Consider the following 26594-nt stretch of genomic DNA (forward strand, 5'->3'; position numbering starts at 1 on the left):
AAGTGGCTGTAGAATGTTCCTTTAAGGACATTGACTGTGATGGTAAAATGAATGATAGAGCTAAGAGTATTTACACTATCGCTAGGTCCAAATGCAGTGTATCTTCAGTACTGTAGAGATATAGCTGACAGCCTCTCCTCAAAAGATTATAGCCATTCACTTCTACAATTGTGTATGAGAATATACAATTTTATACCCCTTCCCAACTGTGTATTAACATGCTTTCTAAATTTTGCTAATCTGATGGCAAAAAGTAACTCCTTTAGGGGCCAGCCCAGTGGTGCAGCCGATAAGTTCATGCACTCTGCTTCTGCAGCCTGGGGTTTGCAGGCCTAGATCCCTGGTGTGGACCTACGCACTGCTTGGCAAGCCATGCTGTGGCAGGCGTCCCACATGTAAAGTGGAGGAAGATGGGCACAGATGTTAGCTCAGAGCCAAGCTTCCTCAGCAAAAAAGAGGAGGACTGGTGCCAGATGTTAGCTCAGGCTAATCTTCCTCAAAAAAAACCCAAAAAAGCTAAGTTTTTTAATTTGCAATTACCTGTTTATTAATGGGGTTAAACATCTTTTCATATATAATTTTTAGCTATTTGTATTTCTTCATTCTTATCTTACTCGTTTATAATCTTTGTCCATTCTCCTATTGAGCGTGTTATTCCATTGATTTGTAAGAATTCTTTATAATTATTGATATTGATTCTTTTTCTGCTATATATGTTGAAAACATTTTCTTCTAGGCTGTAATTTATGTTTCAACTTTGTTTATGGCGTTTTTATGACAATCATATATGTCAGTATTTACCTTTATAAAATGAAAAAAAATTTTCATTTTTTTCCCAATGTTTTAAAGATTTGGTTTATGACATATGGCTGTTTATCCCATCTGGAATTTATTTATGTGTGTGACTTAATATATGCAGAAATTTTGTTCTTGTAAAATGGATTCTTACGTGCCCAGAACCATGTATTAAATATCCGTTCTTTTTCTGATGGTTGGAAATGCCACGTTTATTACATGCCAAGTTCCATAGACATAAGAGTCTGTTTTCAGATTTTCAATTTTTTTTAAAGGTTGGCACCTGAGCTAACATCTGTTGCCAATCTTTTTTTTTCTCGTTCTCCCCAAAGCCCCTCAGCATATAGTTGTATATTCTAGTTGTGGGTCCTTCTAGTTGTGGCATGTGGGACACTGGCTCAGCATGGCCTGATGAGCAGTGCCACGTCTGCGCCCAGGATCTGAACCGGCAAAACCCTGGGCCACTGAAGCAGAGCGTGTGAACTTAACCACTCTGCCATTGGGCCCCTCAGAGTTTCTATCTGTTCTGTTATTATATTAGTCTATTCCTGCACTAGGTTTACACTATTTTAAATAATAGAACTTCATAATAGGTTTGATATCTGATAGAACAAATATTCTTCATTTTTTTCAACATTTTTGAAGGTCTATTCTTGTTCATTTTCTCCTTCAGAGGAATTTTAGAATCAGCTGGTCAAGTTCCATTAAAGGTCCTTTTAGAATTTCACTTGAATTGCATTAGCTTATAGATGAAAATCTTTATCATGGGAAGTCTTCCCAACCAGAAACTGGTCCATCCATTTTCTTGAAGCCTTTGTTGTTAGAGTTTTCTTCACATGGGTCTTGCATATTTCTTGTATTTATTTCTAGTATTATAGTTTTTGCTTCTTTTGTGCACGAGATTCTTTTCCCATTGCACTAACTGTTCTGAATGTACCAGTTAGGAATGTGTCTGGCCACAGACAACGGAAAACCCAGTTGTCGCTTAAAGAAACGGGAGTTTATTTTACTCATATAACAAAAAGTCCAAAGGTAAGCAGCTGCCAATGTTGATTTGGCAGCTTCATGTCGGCAGAGGATGTGTCTCTTTTGCCTCTTGTGGCCTTATCTTCAAAAGACGCCCGATGCAGCTCCAGCCTCATGGCAGCATTCTGCCAAGCAGGAGAAGGAAGGGAAGATTCTGATGCCTGTACCAGTGATAAAAAAAGCTCCTCAGGAGACCTGGCCCACTTCTCACTAGCCAGAACTGTGTCACACTGCCACTTCCAAGTGGCACGGGAGGCAGCCAGGGTGAAGGGGATAAGAATGAGGGTTAGGTCAGCCACACAGCAGTGTCTCCACACCTGGCTTGTAGCAAAGCTATTGATTTGTGTTTATTAATCTTCTATCAGCTGCATTACTCAATATTCTTGCCAGTTTCGTAATGTTTCCATTGACTCCCTTCCATTGTCCGGGAAGAAGACTATATGTCTACAGACAACGACAACCTCTCTCTTCCTTTCAGGTCGATGTACCTCATTTCTTTTTTTAAATTTCTCTTTTTGGTCTTATTGCACTAGATTGTATCTTTTTTTTTTTTTTTTTTTTTGTCTTATGGATGCAATAGTCTCTTCAGTCTTTTTGAAGACATTAATCAGAATTTTCTTTTCACTTTTCTTTTATTCCTTTAATTATTTTTAATCTTCGGGGAAGCTTTTTGTCATTGTTCTTGTTGTTAATGTTGTTAGTTTTCCTTCAGGATCTGGTAAACCTCAGTTGTTCGTTTAATGTAATTAATGATGGAAAGACCAGGTCCACTAATACAGGCAGCAGACACAGGTCTCCTGTAAACCCCTGACTGGAGGCTGCGTGACCCCGCAGGCTTCATCTGAGGCATGTGGGCTTGGAGCCGCAGGCTGTGGACTGGCCCCTTCAACCACTCCCCTCTGCCAAAAGTAGGGGGGCTTAATTTTGACGCTGAGGTGAGTAGTGCCTTTGCGTCCTGGGTAGAGGTGCCTTCTCTGTCTGTTCTAAAGGTCTGGGGTTACTTACGCTCTACCTTCCTCCTCTTTTAGGGCCTTGCACCCACACAGGGAGCCTGCAGGCAGGATATTTCTTGAGAGAGAAGCTCTGAGGGTTTAGTCAAGGATTAAAAGCAGCTCCTGCCAGCAGCTCTGTGTAAACAAGGGGAAAGGGGACACCTGCCAGCCTTCGCTGTCCAAGAGCAGGTCTTTAGTGAACCCTCAAGTTCCCTCCAGGGCCTATCCTAAGGGTGAGACTTCTCTGAATATGTTCTTCTCTCTTGCTCCTGGGTTGGGCTGTTTCTCTCCCTCTGATCTTGTTCTTAGTTTTGCTTTTCTCTCTGCTAGGATTCTTTAGAATCTCTTGTCTGCTGAAAATTTCCTTTAACATTTCATATGCTCATGAATCTGTTCTCTTAAAACAGCTGTCGTTTCAGATGTTCCAGATATCTCACGGGCTGAGGCCAGCAGTAGATGCATGTGTTTGGGGCTCCATCTTGCTCCACACTTCCCTGGAGGGACACCTATGAAGTCATTTACATGCGGCCAATTGGTTGTTCTTCCAAAGCCAACAAAATACAGCTGCGTGGTGATGAATTGTTAGTAACCATTCTGTACTCTGGAAATCTTTCAATAATAAAAACAATGGCAGTTTGATATATAATGATGCATTTTGTAAGCTTTATTCTGAGGACATGATTGTCACTACCCTAAAGCGCTGGTTCAATATCTGTTAGAATGTTTTCCCCCCAAATTAGTGTTTGTCTGCACTCTGTGCTTGTCTTACCTTGGTGACAATTTCCTTAAAAAATTTTTTTTCTTTAACTAGGCATTTTCTGACAATGCAAAATTTCCTAAGTGTGATGTTTAAACAACACGGATGCCTACAAATCATAAACATAAGTCCAATTTACAGTATTTTGTTGTTGTTCTTTTCTTTTTCTTTCTTTTGGATGGGGAAACAGCCTAGAAGAATATTTTCTGTTTTCTTCAGAAATGAAAATGTCCATTAAAGGAAGCCATTATATTACCATAGCAATATGTTTTATTTTATATTTAACTCGCCTCTTGGGGTGACTGCCTGTCCAGCGGGAAAGTCCTGGAAGCTTATCTAATAACTAGACTGACAAATTTCACCACAAAATGAAGGCAAACTTCCTTACTGACCGTGGACTATCGAACCAAGTGATCATCACGGGAAACTCATGGCAGGATCTGTAGGGTTACATTGGAAAATGAAAAGTGATGATAGCACACGCTTGTTTTGGTGGTGGGGTCTCATTTCTCATCCTCAAACAGTTGGAGTTCATCATTTTAAAATGCTGCAAAAATCGTGCCACATGAAGCAAACTTCCAAAGGTTCTAAACAAAACGCCATGCCCTAAAATTAGGGAAGCTAAATGGCAGCGATAATTCAAAGTTTTCCTAACATAGTTATATAGGACTGCCAAAGCTTCCACAAACGAGAACACCTGCTTAATTCTTTCTACTTACTTTATTTATCTATTTATTTTATTTGGAAGGGATGGTAGTATAACAACCTATGGAACAGATGAGACTGAGAAAAAACTCATGCTAGAAGTTATTGCCTAGCTCAGTAGCAGGTACTGAAAAACAATAGCAAGCATCCCTTAGCTTTCAGTTCCAGGAACTATTGGTTTACTACTACTGACTTAGAAATATATTTCCAGCATTTTCCTCAGAAGAAGGGAAGTTATTAAATACGTGGCTATAACTCAGTCCACTTTGACCTAATTTGTAAGCTAATAGAGTTTGGAGGGAGAATATATTGAAGCAGTTGCTAAAATGGGGTTTTAGGATTATTCAAGAGGAAGCAATTTCATGTATGGCTTTTCACTCTGGTTAGTCTTTGATCCTGGTTCTACATTTATTACTGAGTAGTCTATATACTTGAAACTGGGCATCCCAATGGCCAAGAGAGAACAGACACTCCTGCTGGGCCAGAAAGGCTGTCAGAATTTCCTCAAAAAAGCTATCTCAATGTTTATCTTTATTCTAATTTAAATCACACGGTGATTTACTAAGGCTTTAAAATTGCAATTTAATCCTGTTCAGTTTCCAAAGAGGGGTGAACATACAATGGAATGAATTAACTAGGCCAATCATAATCAAACACTGCAGAAAGCCAGGCAGACCCACCATATGCCAAGGGTTTTGCAAACAGATCTCATCCTGCCGGGGAAAACTTGACACCGTGTGTGTGTGTGCGTGTGCGGTAACTAGGGAAGGTAAAATATCCCTTGAGGAAGGACCATTAATCCTTTCAGGAGATCTGTTCATGTGACTTTCAACAAATCACCACCAACGTTGTCACTGTATTTTGTAAGCAGCTAAGTTCTTCTGGGAGCTGAGGACAAAATTTGAAGCCACTAGGAAAGCAGCCTCTTCTCCCATTCCTTGGCTAAAAGTGGCACCCTTATTCTCTCTGAGAACAATTTGTTCATCTAATAAAATGACATTGAAACTGCAACAATCACTCAGTATTTTCTAAACTCAAACTAAGAAATGCTGCTTTGAAGAGGCGGCAGAATGGATTAAGAACAGAGGGTCCAGAGTAAGACAATGTGGCTCTGTGGGCCGGCAACCCTGCTGATTACTTAGTGGCCGTGGACGTGTGACTTAACTGCAGTGACCTTTGGTTTTTCTCATCTGTAAAATGGAGACAATAATCACATGGTGCTGATGTTAGGGTTAAGTGAGATGATATAAGTAAAGTTCTTAGCCCACATTTACATTGCAAATGCTCAATAAACATGAACAATTATTATTATCATTAAAGCAGTCAAAAATACCAAAACTTTGCCTCGTGCAACAAATGCTTATTGTGCATTTACTACATGTCAAACCTCACTAAACCCTGAGAATGAAGACTCTGCATCTTGGCTACAGATGGCCATTTCCGCTGCCTGATGTTACTTCTTTAAAGACAAAACTTTACGGTGCATCATTCACTTAATGACCTTGGGTCAGATTTTCTTGCCAGTTTCTCAAGCGCTGACTCCTTGCTATAGTGTTTGGGTTGCAAATATTGCAAAGCAATGCCAACCCATTGCCATGTTAAAAAATTTTAAGGCTAATATATTTTAGTGTAATGAACAACTACAGGAGCACCAAATGAAGAAATTCAAGTACACTTCAACTGGCTTCTGTCTCAAATAAAAGATGGGTAGCAGAGTTGCAATCAGGATGGGAGAAGAAAGAAAGAGGCCAATAGTACCTGCCACTGTGAAGATTTTGCATGGATTATTATTTTTATTTTTGCTCTTCTCCCCCTTTTGTATCTGATACATGCTAAGATTTTCACGTGCACAGCTCCCACCTCCTAAGATGCAGTTTTGTTTCTGTACAAGCATGGCATCCCCCTGACAGTTATGTTTGCTTGTGTGCTTCTAGCAGCTGGGGGAAGACTCACGTTAGGCTGTGAGGTGTGAGACTGTCACACTCTGTGTCCCCTGAGTGAGTGCACTCCAAGGTCCACCGACCTGGAGAACGTGCTTTGGAGCAGAGTGTACTGTGGGCCAGAGACTTGTCTGGGCTTCCCATTAATCTCTGAAGATGGGAGGGTAATCCCTTCACAAATATGGGAATGGGGGCTGCTCTGAAGCTGGCAAATAATAAACAATGAGGGTTTTTTTCATCCTGGATTCCTCCAGCGCTCCTCTCTGTGGTCCTCAGCAATAACTTAGCCCTTGTCTTCCTCTCTGAAGGATTTAAATGGAATGACCTTAATTCTTGCTTTGTTTGCTCTCTATCTTTTAAGGAGCTGCAGTGAAGACCAAGACAAACAGTAGATTAACAGTGGTACCTTTTATAAAGCTGATTAGTTCCTAAAATATGCTGAAAGGAAACAAAACCAAAAAGGAAAAAAAAGAGAGTGGAATAGGGGCCGAGACAGAAGCCTTTGTCGGTGAGTTTGAAGCAGCTCCGTTCCTTTCAGTCATTGCAGATATTGACCTTCCAGTGAAATATTTCCTTTGTGAGCAAAGGCTTTGCCGGGATAGCGTTTATGGTATTAAGCAGGTGCCTGGTAAGTGTTTCTAAACAAATATTACTTCACTGCCTAATTTTGGTTTAAGGGGAGAGTTGTACTAGGGATGAATTCAGAAAACATTTGATTATGGCTCATCTGCTCTCCCTGTAGCAGGGGCCATCAAGTGGCTGAGAGTGTCAAAATCAGAATTCCAAAGATGCTGTTCCACGTGGAGTCATTAAGAGGAGCACAGCCTCCTAGGATCTCTTTCAGCCCCTCTGGATTTGAAGGAATTTACAGAGAAACTTCCAAGACACCTCAGCTATATCCAAAGGAAAGCCAAAGCATTATAGTGTGGCAGAGCTTAAAGTGTGTCTCTGGAAAGAAAAAAATATATAAAGCTACACAGAAAATATTTCTGGGCATCAGCTTCTGTTTCCTTTAAGGGATGGGAGGATGGTACTGAAATTGTTCAATTTAATTTAAAGTCAAATAAAAATGTGAAAGGCTAGGGTGCATTAATAAGATGATCCATCTGCTTATAATAATAGGATAATTCACATCTTCATTGTCAGAGCAGAAAGCTTCCAGTAAGGTCAGTCATTAAACTCAATATGTCTCATTCTTTGGTGCCGTCTCACTTAGATCTCAGTGCCACTTGTCTGCCCTTCTTTTCCACTATGCACCTATATTGCAAATTTAGTTCCATTAGGTAGATGCTGCACCATTATGAAGACTGATTCCATCATTTTCAAAGTGCCAAGCCATTTAAATACGGTACAGGCTTTGGTCATGTTTAATCCAAACATTTACACACGTCCAGCTCCTTCTTATCCTTTTAAATAGGATACAGGGCTTATTTTTAAATTACATCCTCATTCATGCTCTATAAAAGCATCAAGAAAAACTGTCCACGGGATTTAAATCCTGGTCCACAGGTGCTGCTTCCAATTCCTGGCATGGCCATTACATCCGAGCCCCTGCATAATTCTCGGCACGACACTCTTGTGTCAAGGCAGAAAAGATAAAATAGAAACAGCCATTTTTTTCTCTCCCAGAAATTATACTACGCTGAAGTGCACTGTAGCTTTTGTTTTATTCTGTATTGATTCCTAATTTAAAGAGCATTTTTAAATAAGGGTCCCTAGAAAAGAGACAGCAACGGGAAGACAAGATGCTTGAAATACTTACCAAAAGCTGTGAGGTGTGCAGGATTTCTTTAATCACGTGGAGTTGATTAGATGTGCATCTATTTGGGGGAGGTTTCTGTTGATAAAATGAGTCTCACCAGGATTGAGTGCTATGACTAATACCAACCTAACCCTCCCAACAGTCCTGAACCACCCATGCTTCCCTCAACCCTTGGGACTATCTTTTCCACAAATTGCCTCTCCGATTGGTTTCTAGTATCAGCTATGCAATTCAGCTGTATAACAAATGTACAGAGGCCCTGAAGGTTTAGATATATTGCATTCTTTCTTCCATTGCTATACAGATATTGGTACAGTAAGAAATCCCCCTAGTCAGTTTGGAAAAGCAGTTTGGCCAAACTACTTTTTGCTTAAACAAACAAACAAACAAACAACTGGGTCTCAACTTGCTCTCTGGGTACCTTGTCTTGTCCTGTACTTAAAAAAAAAAAAAAAAAAAAATTCTACCGGCACAGTGGGGGCTGCAGAGGAGTCTGTGCAGTCGCCCTGGGTGCACTTGTGTGATAGGCTGCCATTTGTCCCCACTCACCTAGAGAGCTTGTGGATAGCCTGAGAGGTTTGCGCGCACGTGTGTGCGTTGGATCAAATTTTCTAAAGTTGCCATGGGGAGAGAATAGAAGGAAAGTCCTTCAAAAAGAAAATTATTTTCACAGCATCATCACCAGAAAAACGCCCCTGCAATGGATATCTTTGAAGGTCGATTGCCGTCTGAACTAATTGGGGAAAGAGGGCGAGAGCGTTCAGGTTTGCTCACCTTTCGCAATGGGTCTCAGAGAAGTGAGCGGAGCCGGGCGCTTCCTGCCCCAGAGGTCTGCGCTCTTTCTAAGCAGAACGAAAGGCTCCTCCACTTGCTTCTTGTTCATGTCACTGAGAGAGGTCAGCACCGTGCCTCTTTTACTTGCCACTTCTGGTTATTGGGCAGGTTCTGCTCCGAAAGTCATCTTTTGTTGTGAGGACATTAATCTTCTCGCCAGGGATGAAATGCTTGGGAAGAAGGTGGGGTGGAAGCGGGAAAGCGGATTTCAAAAGCCTCGAGATCACAGCCGCAGAGCATTATTACAGACCTTTCCTGAAAATCACCCTCAGTCTGCGAGAATGCCCTACATTAGACCAAGAACGGACAATAGGCTTGGGAATATTAGGCACGAAGATGGACTGGCCGCAGCCCCTCTGCTGCGGGGAGGGAGAGTGGCGCGAGCGAGGAGGCGCTGGGACTCCTTCTTGGAGCGGGTCTGCGGTGACTGCCAGCTGGTTACCACAGATCCTTGCTGAATATCGCGCCATTAAACAGTATGAGAGAAAATAAAAATGTATGTTTATGGGTACTAAATAGTAAGTGCCCTTTCAAATGCTCTTTAGTGGCTAGGCTTTCAAGTCACCGTGGAGCACCCTCAGAAAGCGGGAACGGCGCGTTTAGCAGATTTCTGTGGCTGTAAACCACCCCGAGATGCTGGGTGAAAGAGCACTGAGATTTGTGAACAGCCCACATTCTATTCCCTTGAAGTCGTATTCAGAAAGGGAAAACAGCCTTCTGCCACATATATTCTTGAATTCGTAGTTTTAATTGAAAAATTGGTGATGTCTCAGCTGTGTTTTCCCAGAACTTGAGTGACAATCAATGTGTGGTGCCACATCATAATGGATATACTTCCTGGGGCAATCAAGGAAGGAATATATATTTAGATGGCGAGTCAGAGTGAGCAGTGGGTAAATATGAAAAAAAAATACTTGTGGTGTGAAAACACAGATATAATTAAGCGCATTTGCAGACTAAGTACCGTTTTTGTAGTGCACTGTTGACGGTGTTTGTACTTGTTATGTTAAATGTACTCCATGTATGGACAGACACAGGCCAAAGTAACAGAATAGGAAGTCCAGAAATAGACCAGAAACATAACAGACTTTAGCGTCTGGAACAGGGAGCATCTCAAATCAGCAGGGGGGAAAAGATAGATTCTTCCATCATTTGAGATGGGGTAACTGGATAGCCCTCTGGAAAAATAAAGTTGGATCTGTATCTCATACCCCAGCCAAGGAGAGTGTTTAAGTATTAATATTAAATGTAAAAAAAGAAAAACAAAAGAAATCATACAAGTACTACAAAAATGCATGGGAGGGTTTCTTTATAGCCTTAGAATGGGCATGGAAGAGAAAAGACAGACAGAAGCTGTGAAAGATTTGTGTGACTACATAGAAAAACAGAACTTCCGCATGAAAAAAACTCCATATGCAAAGTCAAAAGACAGCAAATGGGAAAAATATTTTCAACTCATAACACAACACAGGGCAAATTTCTCAAACACATAAAGAGCTCCTAGAAATCAATAAGAAAAGTATCAACACAATAAAAGAAATATGGGCAAAGTATTCAAAAGAGGAATAACAAGAAAAGAAATATAATTGGCTCTAAAACATATGAAAAGATACTTGACCTCATTAATGAGAGAAATTTAAATAAAAACTGTAGAGTCGTACTATGTTTTACCTATCAGAGTGACCAGAGTTTCAAAAGTTCAATATTACCCCCTTGTTGGCAAGGTATGGGGAAACAGGGACTTTTGTACACTGTTGATGGGAGTGTAAATGAGAACAACCCCTACAGAGGGCAATTTGACAGTTTTCATCAAATTTGCAGACGCAAATATACTCTTTAACCTAGAAATTTCACTTCCGATATTCTATCTTTCACATATATTTGCATACATAAAAAATGACAAATACACAAAGTTATTTGTTATAAAAGCAAAATTTTGAGGACAACCTAAATGTCCGTCAATAGAAATTGATTAAATAAATTGTAGTACAACCATACAATGGAATACTATGCTCTTGTATTCCCTTGAAAAAGAAGAAAACGGAAGCTCTCTATGTTCTGATCTAGAAAGACAACCAAATACAGGGTGAAGTGAAAAGTGCAGAACGGTGTGAACAGCCTGCTGCCCTTTGTGTGCGAAGAGGCAAAATAAGGATCTCTATTAGTGTTTCCTAATACTTGCATAAAGAAATTCTGGAAAACTACGAAAAAAACAACAATGTTTATACGTGGAGGATTAAGAGAGAACTAGATAATGTCAGGGGTGGGAGGGAAGCTTTTCATAGTAAATCTTTTAGTCTTTTTATTTTTTAATTATAATTTACCAAATGTTACCTACTTAAAACTCTGTATCATTAAACTAATTAAATGAAATTGTTAAATAAAAATTAAAGTAAATCATTCCAAAATTAAATACACAAATGGAAAAGTTTATAGTGAAAAAAATTATACTAATACTAATAAAAGTAATTACTGATTAGGGCAGGAATATGTCTACCAATGCAATGATGAGAGAAGGTTAAGAGGAGTTTTTTATAAGCACTATTATTAGTTTGGTCCTTATCTATGAACTATCCCTTAATTTATCATGTATCTGTGACACATCTCTCCATTTTCTGGTTAAAAAATTTGTGAAATGGAAAATTAAATTTAGGAACGATTATATTTATTCTGGTTAGTTTCGACAACATTTTTTTACCATTTGAAGAGAAAGTTCTCTGTTGTAGTCAGCTCTAATCTTTAAAACATCATTTCCACATTCCCAAAGTAGAAATTGACCCTAACACTATCTTACCACTAAAAGAAAATCTCCCAAACTCTTAATTCTGCGTCAGTCCTTGCTTCCAACATGCTCTCTTGGGGTTAAACAGAACATAAGGTTAAAGCAGCAGAGCCTCGAGAATCAAAGAGTTGATGCCACAATTGTATAGTTAAAAACTATATTTACTCTAAATTGCAAAATGGTAGGTATTGTATGTGATGTGTAAGTTGCAGCAATTGTTCTAGTAATAAATGTAATATTCAGCAGCATTTTTCACAGATTACTCAGTTCATTATTAGTGCCATTTTGCCTCTTTATAATAATGTGCACTTTTCTTCAGAAAGAGCTTGGTTATTTCTTTGGTTGGGCCTATTTGCTCCTTTTTTATGTGAGATTTTTCAATACTATGAAATGATGCAGAGCGAAAAAGGTCCATCCACTTCACTTGTGTTGCCTCCCGCGTTACCTAAACCACAACAGAACAATGACAGACAACAGAGGCTTTCTCCTCTCTAACAATTCAGTCACCATGACAACCAGCAGAAGAACGTTGGGCCAGAAAAAAGCATTGAGCTTGAGGGACTAGACTAATCAAAAAATGGAATAACATGGCAACAATTACACTGATGAGTGAGAGGGAAGCGGCACATGCATTCAGACACCTATGGCATCGCAGGCTCCGCGCATTCAGCGTTTCGTGTTTAGGGCCTTGTGTTTTTGAGAGCAGGTAAATAGACAGGATCGAATTGTGTAACAGAATGTCAGTGCTCTAGTTAAATAGAAAATTCCTTTCCTTTGGCTGTGCTACTTCAAGCGCATTGAAGAGGGTTTAGGGGAGATGAGGTTTTGAAGTGAAATGTGTAATAGATACAATATGAGTGCCACAAGGCAACATTATTTAGTTTTAAAAAAGTAAACTTGGGTGTCTCCCACGCCCCCCGCCTTTTTTCAAATATATAGGCACAAATAAAGGGAGGATGCTGCTGGGTTAGTGGCCGGCACTATCTTAAATCCGGCTTCGTGTCGGGAACATACATGCTTCACCTCGCTTAACATGTCTCTGGGGCATATTGATTCCTGTTGACGGCAGCAAGCAGCCGGATTTCAGCAGCGTTGGCTCTAACGTCTGGAGAAGTTAAGCTGAAAGGGGCAGGACGGTTCTGTGGGTGAGACAACAGGATGCAGGAGGCTGGTACTTATCCTGCCCAACTCTTGCCTCCACCACTGCCTCGGTTTACCTCCTTCAGAATTCCCTCCTTCCCCGAGGAGGTCAAGATAACGTCTATGTGTATTTCCTTTAAATGGCATTACTTCTTGATGGCAGATATAGTTGTTGGGTTGCATATGCTGACCTTTGCCTCAATTTCTCTGATAAAATTTGTCTCACAATTTTTGTCTTTCGTTATGTGCTGTGCTTAACTAATTTGGTGAGTGTTTCTGGTGAATCACATTATCTGGTTTTGACTTATCACCAAGGCAAATTTTTCTTCCCTTCCGCTAAATGGCAAAATTCTGATTAGGACTATTTCATTAAATCATAAACAGGAACTGATAACCTCCTCTCAAAAAAAAAGTAAAACCTTTGAAATATTGTTGTTTTCCTAGAGAAATTCCTCAGAGAGGAGGAATGAGACCTGATTTTTTAAGTTGCCCACTTTAAGTTATTTGTGTTGGGCTGGGTTGTAAGGCTTTGAGCTAATTCTGTCTCCAGACTTCGCAGACCACACTTCCAGCTGTTCGCTGTTCCATAACTTAGTATATTTTCTTAGTCTTATTATTTTGACGCCTGTGACTCAGTTTACCTACCTAAAATGGGCTGCTTTTTTACTCTATGCTATATTTTATAAAAGTGAGGGGCAGGGAAAGAGAGGAGGCAGCATAATGAGTTTACTTGGAGCTTGTAAGTAAATGTTTATCAACGATGAGAACTTTTCTATATGGACGAATGACTAATTCTCTTTATTTTGGTCTTGGTGAGGCCTAAAACTTCTAGGTCGAAGTTGCTCATTGGGAGGATGATTCTAAATCGTTTTTCCTTGGTTAATTTTCCTATCGCGCAGGTGAGAACAACAGCATGACTGGAATGGCGATAGCCACTTCTAAAATGTCCATTTATTCATAGCTCATCTACTTCTCAAAAAGAAATTGTGGTAAGTTACACCAGAAATGGAGTTCCAATAAAACAGAGACTCATCAACAGAAGCTAAAAGACAACAGACAAACATGAAGTAATAGTAGTAGAAAAATTTATATCAATAAACCCTCGCAAAAAGAATGCAATTTCCAGCTCTGAGTTTTCCAGCAGCCAGGCAAAGAGAGAAAGCCCATGAACTACAGAGACCTCCTCAGCTCGTCATGAAAACCACGTGGGTTCTTTAAGGGAAACGACATTTTTCTGTCCCTGAGCTCCTCCAGGTGGCGTTTGTCTGGGGCAGGGCGTGTGGGAGGCAGCCAATGAATTGCCGGAGAAGTTGGCTTTCGGTAGAGCTGGGGACAGCTCCCCTGGAGGGGGACTGTCTTTCTGACTTTGGCTGATGTGCATTCTGAGCCAGGAGCAAAGGAGAGTCATTCTTTTCCTCTCTGAGCTCGGGGAGGGATAAGCAAGGACAGAAAGGAAAGAACAAACTCTTTGGGTCATGAAGAAGAGTTTCCTATGCCCTGAAAGCAAGTTACAGCAGCTGACTTGAAACCACCACATAGAGGAGCACTAGAATTTGGCCAAAGGAGTTGTTTTCACCAAAGACCTTCTTGCTCTAAAGGTCAAGGAGCCCAGGACTCCATACTTGGGAGGGCCCATCTGCTGAGTGGGCCCCCTCCCTGGAGAAGGCCAGTTGAGCTGCTGCCAGACTCCATGCCAAATTCAAATGAAAAATGAGGGTTTTCTAGGAGATTATTGTGAAAAGGTGAGAAAAAAACTAAACCAGCTTTGCAGGAGCTAAACAGTGATATTTCGAGTCAACCACACTTTACAAAGCCGGATGTTATTTTAGACAACATAAGTGTAATCACTCTTTCTATCCAGTCTCTGATATTATACTGTACTGCAGAGAAAATCTGCTGATCAGTTTTAACGCCCTTCTCTGAGTTGTCAGATAAAAGGCCACAGCAATCGGAAGAAATTTATCTTTAAAATGTTTCTATTATGCTTGGTGACAATGCCGTTTCCACTGAGGACTTCTCTAGTATGTATTTTTTTTCCTATGGATGAAGCAGGAATCAAAAAGGACTTTCGCTGGGCCTCGGGAGAGCAAAACGGGCATGCAAACACTGAGCCTGGCGGGGCGTTAAGCTCTGAAATGCTTCAGGGAGCCGCTGGCGCCGTGCACGTGCATCAAGGCAGGGATCTTTATAGTCTAGGAAATTCATCACAGCGTGACAATTTGTGCCCGGCTCCCAAACGGAGCTCGTCTAGTTCTCGCTCTTGTTTCCCCTCAGTGGCCTCACACATTCTGGAATGTGTCTTAAGGGGAGGAATTCACAGAGGTTTCAGACTAAAGGAAAAAGCAGCCCGCTGATTCAGTTCGCCTTGCCCCACACTGCGCCTTCATTGTAGGATAATGAGGCCGACGCTCATGCGGCGTCTACACTGTGCAGGCACCAGGTGAGTCACGTCACTCACATCACTGCCAACCCTCACTGCAGCCCTCTAAAAATAAAATAAGTTTTCTTGTCCTGCCTCAATTCATGCATTAAGCTGGCACTCATTCAACACAGTTTTGGAGGACCTATAGTGCAGGATGGCAGACAAAGTTGCAGATGTTGAGGACCCAGTGATAAAGAAGATATGGCTCCCTGCACAGAAATCGGAAAACCAACCAGCAAAAAAGTTAAAGGATCTTGCCAAGGAGGGAGTAGAACCAGAGGGTGATGCCGTTTGTATACTTCTAAAGCTTGCACCGCTTCCTACGCACCACGCTGCTTCCCTTGACTCGCTCCGTCTTCTGAGCTGTGAGTTTCCTGAGGTTCAGAGCAGTGATTTGAGGCTCAAGGCAAAGTTTGCCACATCTTAACTGGATGATCTTGGGAAAACCATTTCACTTCTCTAGCTTCAATGATTTTATCTGTAAAATGAGAACTCTAATACCAATCCCATAATGATATTCTGAGGCTTAAATGAGATTGTGTGTATAAAGCCTTCAGCACTGTGACCAGCCCGTTGTAAATGCTCCCGAAATTTAAAATATGATTGTCATCTTCTTCCCTCCGGCTTTCTCTTACACTGAGGGACCTCAGGGCGGTTGCTTTCACCTAGAATTAAAATTTCTTCCCTGGCTGGCTTTGCCCTATGGCCTATCAGAGTTTTCGTTCTGACCTAAGGTGATACTTGTCCTGCTTTTGCTGTTTACACTAGGGGTTTATGGGAACAAAGATGGAGAAATGTCTTTGTGCTGAGAAGCAGTGTGTGACCTTATATAACATTATCAAGAAGAGAGGCCCCAAGAGAAGGACTCTGAAGACTTGAGTCTTAGCATCTTTGATTCCTGAGACTCACACAGGAGTGAATTACCACCCTCTGTCCTTCTGTCTGACTTTCTTTTTAGACTGGGGAATACCTCAAGGAAATGACTCGGTCTTATTTATCTTTGTTGTCTTAGTGTCTGCCATGGTGCTCAGTGTACAGTTAGTGCTGATTAAATATTGTGGAATGAAAGATTGAAAAGTGACCCCCAAAGTTCCATTTGTTTGTTGTTTTAAAATGGGTACATTTCTGTACTTTGAAATGACTAGAAAAACATATGCCAAAATGTAAGGTGGAACAAAGTTTTTCTCTGGGTGCTGGAATTTGGAGGTGATATTTTTTCTCTGTGCTTTTAGAATTTTGTGCATTAATAACATTTAACAGCAATTGATGTTATCAAGAAAAGATCTTTGGACTTTACTTGTCGGGTAGAAGAGTTTGGTATTTCTAGATCAAAAAGTGACATGATGAGAGCTGAAGCCTCTGGAAATCCAATGTGATGGTGGAGTGAGTGCAGCATCGTCCTTGCCCCACTCTCCCCAGGCACTGAGCAGACCACCGTTAATATGCCTTTGTAGTTCAAATTGCGTCACTCTTTCGTGGAGCTCTTAGCTCTTTGAAGCCTTTACTGCATTCAACCTTCCAATTAGGGAGCCAATATGACCAATCTATTGGACAGGGATCAGAAAGATTATGCCTTTGACCAAGTTTTAAGGTCCCACATTCTGCTCTCCTATAATCTAATCTTCTATACCTTAGCTCAGAGTGGTGACTTATTCCCGCTCCCCCCACCATGCAAATGCTTACTGATGTGAACTGATATGAGCAATCAGCAGGAGCCAGGATGCCTAACTATGTTTGCTTTACAAGCGATGTCATTCTTAACGGCTTGAGAAAGTTTCATTCTTTCTTCTTTCCTCCGCTGCAACTGACTCTCGTCACTGGTTGTCCTCAGCAAGGATCTACATACTCTTCTGTGAAGGTGTGTTTTGTAAATTCTGAGCTCTGTTACTTCCAAACTGGGCTGTGATGTTGCTGTAAAGTTTATGAGTCACTGAAGAACAAGTTCAGGCCAATCCCTCCCTCGTGACCCGACAGGTTACTTTGAAAAATACACACTAAATCATCTTGCGGTTGTTTGGGTCTCCACAGGATGACAGCTGTGCCCCCTGGTGTAGGGTCAATGGCAGGCCAGTAGGTTATTTGGCCTCTTGGGGATCACAGGCAGCACAGGCTCACCCCCTCGGGCCACCACAAGGCTCTTTCTCTGGCCAGAACTAATTCTTGGGAAGACAACACCCTAACGCAGGAAGAAATGAGTGGATCTCACAGGTGTGAGGAATTTATAAACTGAGTTAGTCTTGACTAGATTTTATATCTCTTTTAATAAATTATTAGTGATAGCATGAACTAGATTCTCCCAAACATATAGTTTATTATTTGGTAGTAAGTTAGGCAATTTGGGGAAATCCATAAATCAAATAAATTAATCTCTGCTAATGCGTTAGCCAACAAATGTGTCGTCTTTCCCAGACACATGTTTTTGAAGAGTTGGCTTGAGCATGTGTCTAAGACATCCTTAAGAAGTGATGCTAATGCTGGGCTTCCAAGTCCTTCAAGATATATTTGGTCAGAGGACATTTTGGGAGGCACCAAATCTCATCCTAGAAGAGACTTCCTAAAATGGATCCTTGCCTGACATCAGGAAATCATCTTCTCAGGCAGACTTTTCAGAAAATTCAGAGTCAAGTCCCCTGGTTACTTTGGATAATTTTTAATACATTCTGGAAATTTTTTTTTTTAATAACATGGGAATAATTGAGCTAGCTCACTCCATGGGCTTTTAGGAAGTTTTAGTAGTGTAGTGAGTTGAACGGTAACTCCCCAAAAGTTAAGTTCACTCAGATCCTCAGAATGGGACCTGACTTGGAATAAAGGTCTTTGCAGATGTAATCAAGGTGGGGATCTCAAGATGAAATCATCCTGGATTATCCAGGTGGGCTCTAAATCCAATGACAAGCGTCCTTGTAAAAGACAGAAAAGAAGAAGACATGGAGACGCAGAGGAGAGCGCCATGTGAAGACAGAGAAGGGTTGGAGTTTTGCCGCCACAAGCCAAGGAACACCGGGAGCCACTAGAGGCTGGAAGAAGCAAGCAAGGATCCCCCCAGTGCCTTCAGAAGAAGCTTGGCCCTTGGTTTCAGACTTCTGGCCTCCAGAACCCTCGACTAAATAAGTTTCTGTTGTTTTAAGCCACGTAGTTTGGGTGTAATTTGTGTAATTTGTAACGGCAGCCCTAAGAAACGAACACAAACACATTCTTTGAGGTTCCCGACCACAAGTGCTCTAAAAAGTGGCAGAATGACTGGGGAGTGTGCATTGTTTTCTGAGAGGTCTAGATTTGCTTTGTCTGTTAGGGTTATATCAGATTCTCTTGGCACCCAGGGGGCATCAGTATGTTTTAACTCGCCCTGGAAAAGACCCACAATCCAGTACGCAGCCGGCAGTTTTTGATAAAGGACTGATTGTGAATGTAATAAGTTCTTTATGCATTTTTTGAATAAGCAAACAAATAGTCCCTAGCCCCTTTTCCACTGGGAGTTCACCTTCTTGAAGAACCTGAAACAGGGACACCAAAGGCATGAAGAATATTTAACTCCTGATTGCAATGTACAGCCAAGAAGTCCTGTTTTGTTATCAGTTCTCTGAATCTCTAAGAGATTAAACATTTGATTAAACATATTTCAGCAACAGAAACTACTGAAATGGCTTTTGAACTATTTTAGTCACGTAGCTGTATATTTACCTTCCACACAATGAAACAATATCCTCTACTCTGCTCGTTTGTTTATGTGCTTGAAGGACCTAGGCTTCTACGTGTATTCATTCCACTCTTTCTTGAACAACAAGGAAATGATTCAATGCAAGAGATATTTGGCCAGTGCCTACTATGTGTCCTGGACACTAGTAGAGCTGGGTGGGTTACAACAAAATTGAAAGGCAGACTACACGTGCTTCCAGATTCATCAAGGAGGTAGAAGGTGCAGGTAATCCTTGTGTCAAAGACACCTGCACTACCCAAGACAGACACCTGGAGAGACACCCAAGCACATGTCACTATGCACTGCTGATTTCCCCCTTTTCTCTGGCACCTCCTTCCTGGTTTATTTACCAGGCCTCTACCTCCTCTACCAGCCATTAACTGGAGGAGTCCCACAAGGTTCGAGTAGAGCCCTTTTTCCTTTTCCCTTTATTGCTGTCCCTGGGCAAGAAATCACATACCCACTAACACTCCAGTTACTAACAAGATCCGCAGATATGGATCCTCTGCTCAGAGCTTTTCTCTGAGCTCTGGATACTCCATACAACTGCTTGATATATCTTGTATGTCTCAAAGTTAGCTCACTTTCAACATGTCCAAACAAAACTCATCATCTTTGACCCTTGCCTCAGATCTGGCCATCCTTCAATGTTCCCCATGCCCAAGAATGACCAAGACAGAAACCAAGGAGTTGTCTTTGATACTTCGCTCTTCCGTACCTTCATCTCTAAACCACTACTGACTCCCATCAATTTTACCTTCTGAATTTTTCCCAAATTCATCTGTTTCTCTTCATTTCCACTATGACCTCTCTAATACATGTTATAACCTAATCACAGGAGTGACTTCCCATCATCTTTGCCATATTCTATTGGTTAGAGGCAAGTCACAGGTCCTGTTCACACTGAAGGGGAGGAGGTTATAAAAGCACAATACCAGGGAGCCAAGGTCATGGGGCCATCTTAGAATCCTGCCTATCATAGATCTCAACTCTAACTGACTTCCACAGGAAAACCTCCCCCAAGCCAAGAATTGGGTCTAATCCCATTCTTACAGGCTTTCATCGCACCATATACCCCTTCTTCATAGCATTTATCACAGTTGAAATTTTAACTTAGTTATATGATTATTTGATTAATATCTGTCTCCTCCACTTGTCAGACTCATGAGGGGCTGTTGTGTTCACCATAGCACCAGGCCTGGGAGCATTGGGGAAGCTCAAAACTGTCTGTTGAACAAAAGGAGAGAAGAGCCATGGAAGCCATCTATACTATGTTGTCTTGATCCTTCATGCAAAATCAGAGACAAATCTCACTTCTGGGCTGCTTACTTAATGGGTTGTCTCCTACCCTTGCTGCAGGAATGCTGTTCACAATGGACCGATGGACATTTTATTGAAAAAAGAATAGAGCCAGAGAAGCTAAGCTTTTATCTACCACCATGGAAACAGGCGAATCATGGTTTCTCAAAGTCCTAACCTCAATAAGCATCCCAAACTGACAATTGACGTTAGAGGAAGTCGAGGATAGAGTGATAACCTGGAATCACCAATAAAAGTTATTGTAACTGATTTATTTTCATCGTGTTTTCTGGGATTTCAGATTAGCTTGTGTTCAGAGGATCTATGCTAAACCATTGACAGACTTAAGTTGATATGACTGTGTCTCATATAAGAATTATAGCCAGATTTTCATGTTTGAGCAATTTTAGAAAACAATCAAACATTTGCTTGGTTACCTGTGAGGTACCCAGATGAGTCTTCCTTTTTCTGCGAATAGTGTTCTCAGTGATGGCTCAGTATCATAGGATCTTCCCAAGCTGCTTTGTGAAGATGGCTACACTAGCACCTCCATAATCATCTCTGGCAATTGTGGAGCACTTAATCTGTGCCAAGCCTGCACCAAACACTTTAGGTGTGTTATCTTGTTTACTTATTATAATCCCTATAAGTATGTACCCTATAATAGTGGTTCTCAGATTTTAACTAGCATCAGCATCACCTGGAAGGCTGTTAAAACACAGATTTCTGGAGCCTGCCCACAGAGTTTCTGATTCAGTAAATTTGGTGTGGCGCCTGAGAATTTGCATTTTTAACAAGTTCCCAGGTTTGGATACGATGATGCTGCTGGTCTGGGGATCACACTTTAACTGCTCCACGAGGTAAGTATTTTCATTCCCCATTTTACTGATAAAGAAACTGAGGCTTAGAGAGGTAAGGAGGGTCACATAGCCAGTAAGTTGTGCAGCCAGGATTCACATCCAAGTTGGTTGGCCCAAAACCACTAGGTAACACTGCCAGAATCGAACATTCTTCTAAGCCCTAATCAAAGGCCCAGAGATGTCGGGCTAAATCAATCTTTAGATAACTTCAAACATTCTTGATCACATTGTTTTGGTTTAAGTAAGTAGTCATATAGTCACATTTTAAATGGTTATTTCATTAAGTTTCAGCATATTAAAATCTGAAATTATTTAAGAGTTCATTAAAATGACAGTTTGAAAATCTTGATCAAGAATCATAGAGAAATCCAAAAAGAATTTGAACAGGTTGACTCCGGAAGAAAATCTCCCATTCAGTTCTCATGGAAAATGAAAGTAGATTGGTTAAGATCAGACAAAAGCCTAAGTCAGTCGTTTTCTTGATGGGTATGAGAAAGTTCTGGCAAGCACAGAGGAAAACTCAACATCATTATGTTCATTCTCCTTGCAAACCCATACCTGCAAGCTTGTAGTTTTGAAGTGATAGAAACTGGAGGTCAGAGATAATTTTCAGATCTGGCTTAAATACGACCTGGCCTGTGCTGTCTATATTCAATGACCAGAAGTGGAACTTTCTTTCCATGTCCATCTTCCTTTCTTCCCCTGGTGCTAACCGTATCCCAAAGGCTTCCAGCTGGTTTTCCAGCTCTGGGCTTGCCTCCCTAATGATAATCAACAGAGTAGCAACTTTATCTTTCTTCAAACGATGTTTTTTTTTTTTTTTTTAAAGATTTTATTTTTTCCTTTTTCTCCCCAAAGCCACCCAGTACATAGTTGTATATTCTTCGTTGTGGGTCCTTCTAGTTGTGGCATGTGGGATGCTGCCTCAGCGTGGTTTGATGAGCAGTGCCATGTCCGCGCCCAGGATTCGAACCAACGAAACACTGGGCCGCTTGCAGCGGAGCGCGCAAACTTAACCACTCGGCCACGGGGCCAACCCCTTCAAATGATGTTTTTGCATGATTCTCCCCAACTTGTGAGCTTACAGAGGCATATTCAAGATGTATCAAGACACATCCCTTTTCCTGTCCGTCCCTCATCTCACCATCCTCACTATTCATTATTCTTTAATGAAATTTTTGTTCCAATAAGCAAATCTGCTCTTCCTAAGCCTTCAACAATTTACTTCTGCTCCCCCGGCCACCCCTTTTTGCCCTTTCTACTCACCAATTCTCTACCTTCAAACTCAACTCAAAATCCCCTACCCCTGGGCAAACTTTTGTGACTGATTTCATCTAACTCTGGTATTGCTCGTTGCCCTTACTAGGCCGAATTGGCAGTAAATTAGTTTATATGTGTTGAAAAGTTATTATGTATAAGTATTCTTCAGCCATTCAGTTAGTGTTTTCTATCTCTCCAAACAGACTATAAGCCCTTTCAGAGCAGAGATTGTCTTTTTTTCTTTTGTTAAGTGCCCACTGGACCTCATTCATTCATTCATTCATTCCTCATATTTTCCTCAAGCACTTCATATATTTCAGGCAGTGGGCCCACCCTGTTACTTTCAGGCGAAGTTTGATGGCTTTCATAAGCCCTGCACTGCCCGGGGGCCTTCTAACCTAGAGCTTTGGACTTGGGTATGAGCAGTTGTCAGTTCTTTCCATTTATTTTTGGGGAAGTCTGAAATACAGAGCAGGAAAAGACAGAAGGAGACTTGCTGGGAAGTCAGAGTATTTTTGTGGTGGGGGGCTAGGTTGGAGAGGGTGAGGTAAGGGGAGTCTTGACGAAGTTGAGTTGAGCGCAGCATAACATTTCTTATCAGGTATCCTTTGAGCAAATAGTAAACAAAAGAAACAGTTCATTCCCCATAGTTTTGCCTAATGCAAGGGCAGATCTACTATATTTTCAACAGGCAGAGGCTAAATAAGTAACGGAAGTCCAAAGAGAGTGGCTTTCTGAGTTCATCCCACTTCGGAGTTTGATGACTTTGAGTAGCATCTTTGATCCTAAGTGTCTCTCATCTTTGAAAAAGTAGATATTAGAAGTGGCACAGTAAGAAATTAAAAGTAAGTTCCTTAAACAATCATAACATTGTATATACAGACGTTGGCATTGTCTATGCCTGTCTGTATATAAGATGTCTATACAGAATGGTTACAAAGGCAAACAATTCAAAGCTCAGTTAGAAATTGGTGGAAATGGGAGTATAACAGAATTCTATGTTTTTGCTCATTCTAAGCAATTTTTCCTGCAACCATAGAGGCGAACCCTCCCAGTATAGAGTGCCAAACACTGCTAGACAGTTTCTGTTCCTTTGTTATTCGTCCTGCTCTTTGGCTAGAATGGTCACGTCACCCCAGCCCCCTGAGAGCGGCAGGAGGGGCCAGAGTTCCTGGGCTTTGGTGGATTTGTCCTGCCTGAAGAGGATGAACACAGAGATCATTGGGAGACACCTTAGAGTCAGAGCCGAGCAGTTGGCAATCCTCAGAAGCTACTGGAAGATAACTTTATAGAGAGAACTAGGAAATCTCTCTCTCAGGTGTTTTCTCAGTGTTCATCTTTTTCTTTCTTTTCCTGTTCCCTTTCTGCTCCTTTATCTGCTGCCAACTTCACCTGCCTCACCTTTGTTTCACGGGCCCCAAACCACGCCACAGCACTCACTCACACTCACCCACGTCTCCTCCCCTCATTCCATTTCAGCTAGAGGAGCTTTCTCGACATTAACGCTTCCCTCGCCTGGAACTCTTCATGTAACCCAGCTGATAGGCAGTTCTCCTTGGGTTGTCCTCTCCTCCCCTTCCAAGGCTGAGGGAAGAAGGCAAAAAGCCCGGTGCTGGCAGAGGCAAATTGGCCACCCCAGGGAAGACCGGGCTAATGTGACAGCCTCAAGCAACAGAGAAGGTAACTATGTAAGGCCACTCAAACAGCCCGTGCTGCAAGGACCCAGGGTCAATTGTTTTTACAAATAAAATCTATAGGCATGGTGCACTATGGGGACAACATATTTTACTTGGTAATCTTGTAAAGAATGACATCTTGTTCTTCTTTGACATACACCACCAAAAATACAAAGTAAAACTTAAGTCTCTTACTGTAGTAAATTCCAAGCATGTTCCCATCATATTTGACGTAAATATTTTAGGTACATTATTATTAAGACGAGAGGAATATTTTGTTATTAAAATTACATTGAATTTTTTAAAAACTTCATTGTTGAAAACTAATCTATGGAGACTAGAGCAGTAATTAACTAGGAAGGAATATCAGGGAACTTTCTAGGGTAAGGGTAATATTTTATATCTTAACTTGGGTTGGGTTTGGGTTATACAGGTGTCTGCATTTGTCAAAACTCAGTGCATGTACATTGAAGATGTGTGCATTTCATCATGTATAAATTTTATTCAAAAGAAAAGAATATAAAATACGATAAGGAAAGTATAGAAATATGTTAATTGTAAAATCTGGATGTGGGTAAATGTGTGTTCATTGTAAAATTTTTAAAACTTTATGTTTGAAAATTTTAGCAATAAAATGGAAAAAATTATTGTTGAGATAATTTTACATCATCCATCAGCCAAATGTTGTCATTTTGGAATATCCCACTTATTCTAGCTAATGGACAAAACCAACATTATTATACAGCTCATTAATGTTTTATTTAAGAAACATCACCTGGCCCTGTGTAGCCTCCAGAAAAAATTATTATTTTTAGGGGCTGGCTGGGTGGCATAGTGGTTAAGTTTGCATGCTCTGCTTTGGCAGCCTGGGCTTCACAGGTTCAGATCCCGAGCGTGGACCCACATACCATTCACCAAGCCATGCTGTGGTGTCATCCCACATGCAAAACAGAGGAAGATTGGCACAGATGTTAGCTCAGAGCTAATCTTTCTCACTTAAAAAAAAAAATTCTTTATGGAAATGATGTCTTTCTTCCATTGTACACACATTGATAGAAAATGCTAGTTTTGAGATGGGGGGGAAGTCAGTACTGACATATATTTTCCTATAATCACTGCCATAGTAATCCTATATTAATTTTATCTGTTTAAGATATTTCTATGATTTTTCTCCTGTATAATGTGAAAAAATTTAAAGAAGGTAACATTTGAACTGGGTCTTGAAGGATGACTAGGAGTTAATCAAGCATCAAAAAGAGAGAAGGAGAATGGGTGGTTTCATTTATATATCTCCCGTAGTACCTAGGCAAGTAAATGCTAGATGAGTGTTTAGTCCGAGTTGCCAAAGTTCAAAGGTCAAGCTCCTAAACAAATTGGAAATGAACCAATCTGATTAGAAATAAATTGTCATTTTACTTGGTAATCAAATGTCAGTGTAAGGAATTCTGAGACAATGAGAAAACTTGGATGTTTTTCCAAGATGTGTGACCCTCCTTAGAGAAATGAGACCTTCTATCAGGAAGCCAAATATTATGGTTTGCTTGATTTTCTTAAAATAAATATTCCAGACTTAATTCATCCAGATGGGTCAAAGTGATATTCCTGGGAGACTCAGGTGTTGTAATTCTCAGCAAACTTTTGGAACCCCTTCTTGGAATGGTATTCAAAGACTACAGCACTTTCTTTTGAATATCTTCAAAGAAAATAGATTTGATTTCTGAAAAAAGAAATTCATGGATAAAGAAGATGTGGTGTATATATACAATGGAATACTACTCAGCCATAAGAAAGACAAAATTGTCCCATTTGCAGCAACATGGATGGACCTTGAGAGTATGATGTTAAGTGAAATAAGCCAGACAAAGACAAACACCATATGATTTCACTCATATGTGGAAGATAAACAAACACATGGACAAACAGAACAGATTAGTGGTTACCAGCGGGAAGGGGGTGGGGGTGGGCAAAAGGGATAAAAGAGCACACATATATATATACAGTGACTGATAAATAATAACATACACCTAAAATTTCACAATGTTATAAACTATTATGACCTCAACAACAACAAAAATGTAATGCAGAGAGTTCCATGAAATATGGCAGAGTAGCTTTGTCTTTTTACAGCCTTTCTGCCTAAAACCTCCTGAAATGAATAAAAACTACTGAAGATTAAAAAAAAAAAAGAAAAAGAAATTCATGCAGAGGTCAGACAAGTTGAGTAGGATTAGTTTTGGAAAGTGGGGCAGATTGTAAACCGATTCTGACTGTCTTGATACAAATTTGTTCTCCAAATTACCAAAGGATTTCAAATATATGTTTAGCATCATCAGAATACATATATCATTTCCTGCGGTGACTACTGTGAAGGGCGAAGCTTGAATAAAAATACACAGTCACACCCAGAAGCGCGAGACGCGTAAGCCCACCTCCCTGAGCCGTGTGGGCTCAGCCGTGGTAGCTCCACCTACAACCCCAGGGTGCCCTGAAGAGTGCTGGCTCCTGAGGCCCTTTGCAGCAGGATCTACGCATGCCTCAGTGCCTGTTTCTACAAAAGCAGTTCCTGAAATATGGCTGCTTAACATTTCACCTCGTGGGAAAGCACTGCGCGGAGGCAAGCTGACCCCACGGGAACATTAGAAATGCT

At 40.9% G+C, this 26594-nt stretch overlaps 2 long non-coding RNA genes across 3 annotated transcripts in view; one reads left to right on the forward strand and one right to left on the reverse strand.

Annotated features, from left to right (window-relative positions):
* Window positions 1-8810, reverse strand: part of LOC139084734 (uncharacterized) — a 41388-nt gene extending 32578 nt beyond the window's left edge. Inside the window, exons 1-2 of the long non-coding RNA XR_011542406.1 lie at window positions 8527-8810; window positions 7978-8052 (exon numbers count right to left, since the gene is read on the reverse strand). This is a non-coding gene — a long non-coding RNA (uncharacterized lncRNA). The remainder of the gene's footprint in view (window positions 1-7977; window positions 8053-8526) is intronic.
* Window positions 8811-12089: 3279 nt separating this feature from the next.
* LOC139084733 (uncharacterized) lies at window positions 12090-20421 on the forward strand. 2 transcript variants are annotated; one of them, XR_011542405.1, is made up of 3 exons: window positions 12090-12299; window positions 13633-15173; window positions 20013-20421. It is a non-coding gene; the product is annotated as an uncharacterized lncRNA (long non-coding RNA). The 2 variants fall into 2 exon arrangements; XR_011542404.1 differs by having other exon boundaries at window positions 12095-12299; window positions 13633-15520.
* Window positions 20422-26594: the final 6173 nt, after the last annotated feature.

This window comes from Equus przewalskii, chromosome 1, assembly GCF_037783145.1.
Source record: "Equus przewalskii isolate Varuska chromosome 1, EquPr2, whole genome shotgun sequence".
Taxonomy (NCBI): domain Eukaryota; kingdom Metazoa; phylum Chordata; class Mammalia; order Perissodactyla; family Equidae; genus Equus; species Equus przewalskii.